Genomic DNA, 9,789 nt, shown 5'->3' on the forward strand with positions numbered 1-9,789 from the left:
AGCCTTTAGAATGGAGGATGATGCTATACAACTGATAAGAGTGCGGTGATATCTAAAAGAAAAAGATGAATAGAAGATCCAGGCAGCTGCAGACTTCCTGATATTGCCTTGTGTGTGCAAGGTTTAGAATATCTCCTGATTGAAAGGAGACTAAGGAGGATTAATAAAATAGAAGAGTGTACACAGTGGGTTTGGCAGAGAGACTTGTGCCAGACTAGTCAGTCACAAGGCGTGGGATTCATCGGTGGGTATGGTTATCGCTGCCTGAGCTGGTCGCCCAGAATCCCTTAGAGAGAAATAAGCTTTCTTAGGGTGTAATTAATTTAATCCTAAATTATATGTTGAAAACTGATCTAATGTATTACGCCCTGAAAGTGCTCATTTCTCTCCTTTGATTACACAGAGCCTAAGGCTCTGCCTCAGATGTGGAAGCTGGGCACGAGCCGCGGTAGTGCCGTGGCGTGCGCTAACCCCAGGAGGGACAACGATGCGACGAAGACCCCTGTGTGGCAGCGTTGTATTTCCAGCTAGATGAAACGTTAGCGCTGTCGTACCGACAGTTTGAAAAGCTACTCTGGTGTATTGTGTATGATCTGGGTTCATCCTCTTGAAGATGGATCAGCCTGAACAGAAGGAAGCGGCGGCGGTGCGTGGGTTTGCTTTGCTCAGGCAGGTGGGACAAGGGCTGGGGGTTGTGCCCCTTCCCTCAAAATGGCACCCCTGAGGTCGCCACTTAAGACAGACAGCCTTGGTGGGAGGAAAACTATGGTGGATTTTAGTCTGCTTGTAACCTTGGTGAGGTGATTTTTCCTGACTGGGGTTCAAATCTCTCCACCAATGCTCAGTTCTGCAAGCACATGAAGGAGGTGCTGTGGTTACCGAGCTGAGCTCCGTTTTGCAGAAGACTCTTCCCAACTCTGCACTCGTAGGTACAGAAGACCACTGGGTAAGATGCCATTTGGGTCCACCCTTTCTGCTGGCTGGTTTTCCTCTGGTGGGACTGTAGTGGCGTTGAACCTTAGAGATTTGTGTGTTGGTAGGGCCACAACCTATGGTGTGAGGGTGCTCCAGGAGGCAGGGCTCCACTGGGAGCCTTTCCCTGTTTTGGGAGCTGTTGGATCCACGACTGTGCTCGGCGTGCAGCCCATGGGATGGAGATAAATGCCCTGGGGACAAGGAGACTAAGAGAAAGGAGCCTTTGGCCAAGCAAAAATTCTGTAGTGGCACCCTGGTCTGGATTTTGCACTTGCTGCTCTGGGTGGAGGAACTGCTCTGGGGAAGCCTTGCCTTGCTCCAGGTGCCTTGCTCTGCCTTGGACCGCAGCCTGCAGCAGCTGGGCTGCTTGCCATTGGGATGCAGCAGCTCTGGGGCCTCGCTGCTGGTGCAGGGAGGGCTTGGGAAGGGCGTTCGCAGGAACATCAGCAAGCCTTGTGAGTGCTGCTACAGGTCTCTGCTACTCTGGGGTTTGTGCTCTTTGTGCCAGTGGTTGTTTTATTTGTTTGTTTGTTTGCTTGTTTATTCTTCTCCATCTTCCTTTGCATAAGATGAAATAGATCCGTTATAGGAAGGGTTGGCTTGGAGGAATCCGTTTCTTTTAATTTCAGTAGTTACTGGATGTCGAGCTTACCCAAACTGCAGCCTGGCGCGTCCCATAGTCTTGTCCATCTCCATCACTTCTGAATTTCTTCTCCTGCTTTCCTGTAGGAAGGGTCCCTACTCCTGTCCTGTGCTCTTTCCTCCTGAAGGATGATTAAATCTGCGACCTGCCCCAAGACAGGCTGGGAAGTCTGGGCTAGAGCTGGAAACTTCTACAGTTTCTAAACAAACGTCCTCAGGGGGGTCCCAAATTTTAGTTGCTTGCTGAAATATGCCTCTGATAACAGAACTGGCTTTCCTGTGACTTGGTACCTCATAAGAACTCTAGAAATATACCTGTACTGGGAGAAAAAAATCATTGGACCCAATTGCTGTTCTTTTGGGCCCTGTGTCCCATTTCTCTTGAAGAAACAGTTCAGGTCAGTACTGCCAAAATTCACTTATGATGAAAATGTTATTCTTACCTATTTAATATCATTTTTGGCCTTTCCAATGCAACTTTAGGGACAATTCTTCTGATGTCAAAGTAACTTTACACCTCTGATCAGTATGCTGTGCTGTTAATGTTCTGCCTTTTAAAAAATAAAAAAAAATAAAAAATTAAAACCAAGTATCTTCGTCATGCTGTTATTAATGTAACCGAGGGAGAAAAAAAAGCAGTTAATTAAATGTTCTTCTTTAAGCTAATTTCCTTTTGTTGCATGGCTAGTTCTCTCTCCTCCTTGCATGATCAAGTCTCACTGGTACAAATATTCCTAGAAGATACCTTTTAAGTTTAATCAAATTCTCCTTTAAAAGTGTTTGTACAAAGATCCCGCTTCCCACAATTAATCATGCAAGGCCCTAGGTGCAGTAATGCTGTCCTCTGGAAGCAAACAATACCCATGCCTGTGCTCCACCACAAACAGACTCTTGGTTTGACTTTCAATGAGTGACCCAGAACCACAGGGGGATTTAGCAGCAGAAAAATAATTTGAGAGAGTTGTGATATGGACATAAAGAAGATAAACTGGTCAGGCAATTTGTTACAAACACTGCCTTTAGCCCTGGGCACGGATGGATGGCTTCTCTTCCTCCAGGAGGAACTCCTGTTTTATTTCTGTCCAGTGTTAGCAATGAGTGCTGGGATCTGCCCATGGCTCCAGATTTGCAGTTCCAAATCCGGTGTAAAGAAAAAAGCATAATAAATAACTATGAACTGCCTTGTATCTTCAGTGCCCTCACACGTGTACTGCCTAGTGACTCCGTAATGTGAAATTCACTCCATCCTCTTCTGCCAGACTCTCGGGATGCACAGAGAATCTCCTAAAATAAGAAGAGCAAAAAATTTTATATAAATTAATTCATGACCCCTAACTTCTCCTGGATTTCCCAAGGTATTTGCTGTATTAATGCTTTAAATTCAGAAGTCTCCCCACACTAGGATCATGTTGCTTATAGGCATTAAATAGCACAGAGTGTGATTCAAGCCTTTTTAGGTGCTTTTCCATAGTCTGCAGTGAGAGTTGGACCAGGTGGACAGTAAATAACTTCATAACTTCTGAGTAAATGCAGTTTGAAGTGATTACCCACCAGTCCCTCATTAGTGTCTGGGACTGAGCAGAAACTCGACAAGGAAGGATGTGCCTTGCTAACAGAGCAATGCGTCAGCACACTGTGAGAAGCAGCAAGATTTCAGCAATGCTTGATCAACTAGGGAGAGCATCTGGCACCTCTGAACTGCTCGTGTTTGTTGGCTGGGGAACCTTTCTGAGGACTTTGAGGAGCACAATATGTTGCATTCAGAAAACTCTTTGCTTTTTACTTTGTGCATTGGAGGTGGCCAAAGTAAAAATCAAAGCTGGATCAAACTGACGATTCCCGAGAGTTTGAGTAGTGAACTATGTTAGCAAGGAGGTAGTGCCTTCAAACCTGCACACGGTCCAGTTTTCTTTCTGTAATGCTTTTGTTTTGCTTTGGTATGAAAAGAAAAAGTAATCTGCAAAATGAAGTAAAGAGTGTTGATACTATTTTTGTCGCTGCTTTCACATTTGAAGGTTGCCTAGAAGGTAGTGGAGTCATTTCTCTTTTCCTTGTAAAGGTGTATTTGTTGTTTTCATTTAGTAACTCCTTCTCGTTTTTCCTTCCTCCTGGGACGGAGAGGTCACAGTGCTGTGTAGATGAAAGCTGAGTAATTGAGATGGTTTTAAATGTCTTTACACTTTACTAAAAAGTTTAATGTTTACTTAATGCCCCGTAAACACTCAAGAGAATAAGCCTTTGTTTAAAAATTCAGAACCTAGTAAAGGCTTCAAGCAACTGCTGTTCGCTTGGGGGGACTGACAGCACTGCTGAGAGTCATTAACATGCTCGTGGAGGAGAAGCAAACTATAATTTCTGCTAATTTCTGCCAGAACTAAGCTGATGTTAACTCACCTGTGAACACAGGGTAGAGAGCGGTAATGCCAGCGTGAAAGCAGACTGGAAGTATTAGGATGTGTCCTTCCTATGGACGTCAGAGAAGTCCTAATATAATGCCCAGGTAGGGCTTGGTTTTCCAGGCTGTTGGAGAAAAAACGTAATGTTGCACAGTTGTAGAGGAGCAATTACATGTATAAGGAAGAAAGCGTTTCCCAATAGCTGTGATGCATGGCTACCAAAAGCTCTGAGAGTGCCGTGGTAGTTAGGCAGTGCATGCAAATAAAGTGTCATACAAGAGATTTGGAGCATATGCTTAGTAGCAAAGGATTGCTTTTGACTTGTGTAGGATAAGCCCTATGAAAACTCAGTGCTGGTGGGAAGGAGGTTGACCTGAGGAGCTGCGTGTGGTTGTGTGCCTGGCCCTGCTGGGGGAACATTGCAGAGGCTGAGGTCGAGTGTTTGAACATCAGGCTGGAGGGCTGAGTCCTTGGCTGGGTGCAAGAAACTTCTGGAGAGAGACGTCCGTGTGGGCCTACTCCTGAAGGCCTACGTTTCCTGCTGCCAGAAGGGCCTTGCCCTCGGCACTGGCTTGCTCCTTGGCACTGACGGTGTTTGTAGCAGATTTTCTGAAAGCTCCTAACCAGGGATAACCAAAGCACAGAAGAAAATCCTCAGATAACTGAGGATTACTGTTAACATGACTGTTCACTCTGCCTCAGTCCCACCTCTAGGCCCGTTCCTGCGTGAACAATTTGGCCTGTTTTCCAGGCTGGCTCTGGCTGCATGTCACAAGATCCATTTTTCATGATAAACTTTATGGCAGGTTGTTTTCTTAATATAGCTGGAGCTTTGGAGAATGCTGTCCAAATTTCTTTAGCCTGTGACTATTTTGTTTCTAAATGAGTTGTTTTGTCGACGGACCCCAAGGGCTGCTTGCCTGGGTGGCTCTAGCTTGGTCTGTTTTATTTTTCATATACTAATTATTCCTATGAGATTCAGTTTGTGATTTCTGTTCAGCTGTTTAGGTGTCTCAGTTGTGAAGACAAAGTAACATGTCATTTAAGTAAATTAGTATGTGAAAATTGTGTGTCCTCAAGTGCTTGATTAATGTGTGCAGAAGTCTTTGGAAGCCACGTGTTTGTAGCTGGAAGCTGGGCAGTGTGTGCTGCTGTCTTAAACATTACCTGCAGCAGAAGCTTGGGAATAAATCATAGACCCTCCGGGAGGAAGGGGCATGGATGTGTGCTCTCATTTCCTCTCTTCTACCCCAAATAAGAAAAAGGTATTTCATGTGCATGAGCTTGTTGCACGCCCAGAGTCCTCCGGCCATTCGAAGATACTGAAATCAGTGTCTTAAATTAAATTAAAGCATCCATCTCTTGTCTGGTTGTGAAGCCGAGGTTTCAGGAGGGTGATGGCAGGAATGGAGAGGTGTTGGAGGAAAGTGGTGTGAGTTTTTTGCATGTGGAAAGGATGCATGTGGTGTGTGTTACCCTGTGGGAGAAGAGAGGAGCCCAGAGCTGGAAGGACTTCTGTGGGAGACAGCTTCTGGCCACAGAAGGTGGACAGGTGCTGCTGCAGCCCGGGCTGTGACAAGGCCAGAAATTAGCTCTTGACAAAGGAAGTCCTGGAAATGAGGCGGCGAAGGGAATTAATCGTTAGCAGAGCTGAGTGACAGATGTGTCACATCCTTTATTGCTGCGAAACTTTGAGTTCGGAAGTCTTTCCACGCAAACTGTTCCTTGACAGTTTGTGTTCAGTGCAGGATTGCCAGGTGGCACTTCCAGCCTGTGTTTTGCCAGAACTGGTAAAGCTCTGAGGGGAAGAGGCTGGGAAAGGTGTTCCCTATGGCTCCTGAAAGCTATTAATCTTGTCAGATGACAGCCCAAGTAATATGTAGCCCAACGGCTTGGGAAATGCTTGAATAAATTATGAATCACAGATGATTTATTTGGGGGGTTTCTCTGGAGAGAAATCTAGATGGCTGTAATTTGAGGGGGAGGCACAATCTGTGCTGGAAAGCATGAAGGACCCACACCTGTAGTGATAAATGATCAAGTGGGATGAATTCATGAGGGTTTTGAAGGCCAGCGAGGCCCATACCGATGATTTGTGTGGATTATCCCGCCTATTTCCACTCAGGCTTTAATAGCCCTAATCCCCCTCAGAATCTGCCCCACAGCTTCTGCACGGGGAGCCCTTCCTGACCCTCAGCTGGCCGTGCTCACAGCTCTCCTGGGGCTCCTCGGGGACTCCAGGTCTTTCCGGTGTCTCTGTCCCGTGTTCCTCCAGTGCCTCCGGGGAAAGGTTTTAAAACTGCAGCTGCTTTCTGATTTACTGTGGTGGTTTCCATGCGTCTGACTTCAGGTGGGCCTCCACAGCTGTCAGGGGCAGCAGCAGCCCCAAACGCCCTCCCACAAAGCACGCACGTGTGTGTTCACGTGTCCCTCATGTTGTGCCAGGTGAGATGGTTCCCCCGGGTCTGGCAGTTCTGGTGTCTAGCTTGAGGGCCTCATCGGGCCTTCTGAACCAAGCGGTGCTGTTTTCTTCAGGAGGTGGTGTCTCAGAGGACGAACCATCTATGTAGGCAATGGCAGGAGCTTGCCTTAATTACCCCTTTCTCCCCTTTCCTCTCCCACACACTTCGGCAGTTCCTGTTGGGTAAAGAATACCAATTTATTCGTAACGACTTCTGCTTGATGTGACTGTTTCCCTGGCCTTCATCATATCTCTGTGCTTCCAGAACATCAGCTCTGTCACACCTGTAATTTATTTTTTGAGCTGTAGCTCTTGGAAAGGTGCCCAGGCTTGACTTCAAGCAACAATGAATTCACAAGGTCCCTAAGCAAGTTGCTTCAATAGTAAGTTACCTTTGCTGCCTTAATTTGCCCAGCATTTTTTTTTTTTCTACTTGGTATCTCTTGCTGCATCTCCTTCTGCTAGGCTAAAGGCTTTTATCAGGCACTTCTTCCCAGCCGGGTACTTATAGGTGAGGAGCTGGCTGCGTCGTAGCCTCACTTGGGATAGACTGAGTAGCACGGGTTTTCTCCTCTTCTCATGAAAAATCAAACTTTATAAAATTGAAATCGCTCCTGTCACCCTTCCACTCAGAACCGTGGTGTTTGGTATTGGTTAGCAGGTGGTGCTGAGTCTCCCTTCACCCCTGGTTCCTGGGATAAATTGTCTGATAGTTACATTATTGGATATGTTCCTGGTTTATAGCTACACTGAAGATGATTTGGAAGCCAGAGAGCCCTTTTAACATGATCTTATTTACAAGGCGTTTCTCTTAGAAAACTGATTTCCTTTCTTTGTGTCTGTCCTTGCGTGTTGGCCGCAGCTTGCAAGGGAAATAAATGTATGTGTGTGGCTGCTCTGCCTGTTGGAGGAACCTGGCAAGAGCCCATCTCCCAGCATGGTGGAGGATACTGAGTGCAGACAGTGATTAAATGTTTGTCTAGCAAGCAGAGCAGTGTGTTAAGCTGCCTGGAGGAAAAGCAGGCTTGTGGGACTGGAGCTAAGCTCATTCATTTTCTGATCCCTGAACTAATCTAACTGAAAAAATGAAATACAAAATGAGAGCAATTCTGCAGTCGCTGCAACTATGCCTCTAATTGGCAAAGTCCAGAGGAGAGGCTTCAGGTGTTAAAAGCAGGTCCCTAAGGCACATTGTGGCTTGCTGTCAAGGCCTGAGGGGGGGCACTGGGATCTGGAGGCAAAACCGGTCCCTGGGGCAGAGAAGGGGGCTTCGGCTGCTGGGGCAGGAGAGGGGGCTCCCGTAAATCATGTCCCTTCACAAGGATGCTGGAGGTGATGGGGAGCACGACAGACCAGGTGTGCTGGTCTCCTTCTGCAGCATTTTCCCGATGTTGCCTCTCAGTCAGAGGCACTGCTGTCGGGCTGCTGTTCCCCGCAGTGCTCCTCTGCGCCGTGCTTTCGCCGCCGTAAGGAGCGATGGGGAAATCATCCGCCGGCAGCGCACCGAGGTGGCTCATCAGTATGCCAGGCAGGTCGGCTTCAGCCTTCAACTTCTCCTCCTCCTCCTCTTCCCCCCTTTATCTCCCATGCCCACCTGTTGCAGTTTGATCCAAAAAAAAGGGGGGGATCCGGTGCTGCCTGTGAGCACGGTGCCTGGGAAAACCGAGCACCGATCCCTGCTGCAGCTCCTGCGAGCAAATACTGAGCACGGCGAGGGATTATCGATAAGAGCCCTGCATAGACTTGTTGGGCAGGAAATGCCAGGCACAGAAAGGAGAGCCTCGTACAAAGCTGAGGCCACTCGTCAGTACGTAGTAACTGTAGAAACCGACGGAGCAAAAATAAACACGTTATAGCAGCATTGCTAAATTGCTCATAAACCTTTACCCCGACAACACAGCCTGTTTTGTTCCAACTCAACCCAAGTGCAATCGGCTGAAATGGGAAAAGGGCACTGGGTGCTCAGTGCCAGTCGGAGGTGGCTGACGGCTGAACCCTCGTGAAGGTGAGCTTCTAGCTGGGAATGACAGCATTCGCATCTCATCTCCTGGAGGATCACTTTGCACCTCAGTTGATGAAAGCATCTCCAGAGTCTGAAATAATTGGAAAGCTCTGGAATCTATAACGGAGGCTAAAGGAACAACAAATGAAACTATTGAAATCGCCCCCCGTTAGCACTGACATGAAAGCGCGGGCAGCGCTTCAGTCGGTTGGTTAGGAGGAATCATTATGTAGATGCTCGATTCTGACCGAGTGGGATTTATTGGAGTCAGCCTGCTGCCATCCATGAGCAACAGACAGAAATTATGTTCTGCACTGGGAGAGAAATTTGCAAACCCTGGTACAAAATGAGTAATAAGGGTAAATCAATTTGAGATGCACTGTGCTTGTTCTGGGAACAGCAGAATGTGCAGCACAGCATTTAGCTCAATTGGTAGTGTTAGATAAAATGCTACATTTCATACACAGACATTTACTGGTATTTCCTTTATTTTTAGAAATACACTTGGCTTTTATAATCACACTTCATTTTGGTGCTGCAACAGGATTATTGGGAAGAGGACCAGCGGCACGGATGCTGGGTTTCTTCTTGAGCGCCGTCACCGTGTTTCTGCAGGTCTTGGCGGTGATTAGGGCCTGAAGTCCCTGTGATTCACAGCGATCCGAGGGCGAGGCATGCTGCCCATGTCCCCCACCATGTCCTCATGCTGTGCTGCGGGCTCTGTCCCCAGCCTTTGAGCAGTGCCTTCAGGAGCGTGTCCCCTCTCAGAGCACGTCCCCAGGCCACTGCGCTCCGCAGAGGATGAATAAAAATGATCGTGGCTTTTTTTTTTCTCCCCCCTCTAACAGAGAACTGTAATTAAATGTCCCTTTCCTTAATGGCTCCTATGGTAATTTGAGACAACTAATTAAAGGCTCAATTACTGCTGGTACTGTACAGCGCTGCCTAAGCATGCCCAGCACCCTGAGCAAGGTCAGGGGCTGCGGTGGGAGATGCTGCGCTGATGTACATCAGGATGTGGCTCCTGCCTTAATGACCTTGTTCTCAGCACAGGGTTGGTGTCTGCGAGCCCCTGAAGGAGGCCTTTTTTTAGAAATCTTCCCTGAAAAATAGGAACAAGAAGAATACCATATTTCTCTGTGATTGCTTTTAAAGAGAAATGGTAAGTCACTGGAAATGTTACACAGACCTTTGTCAGTCCATGCTCAGGCATGTTGATGTGATGGACCAAAGGGGAACCAGCTTTATTCAGTAAAACAGTGTTGCTCAGTAGGAAATTTCCTACATGAAAATCTACCTGAGTAAGGGCAATA

This window comes from Anser anser (genome assembly GCF_964211835.1).
Source record: "Anser anser genome assembly, chromosome: 5".
NCBI classification, from domain to species: domain Eukaryota; kingdom Metazoa; phylum Chordata; class Aves; order Anseriformes; family Anatidae; genus Anser; species Anser anser.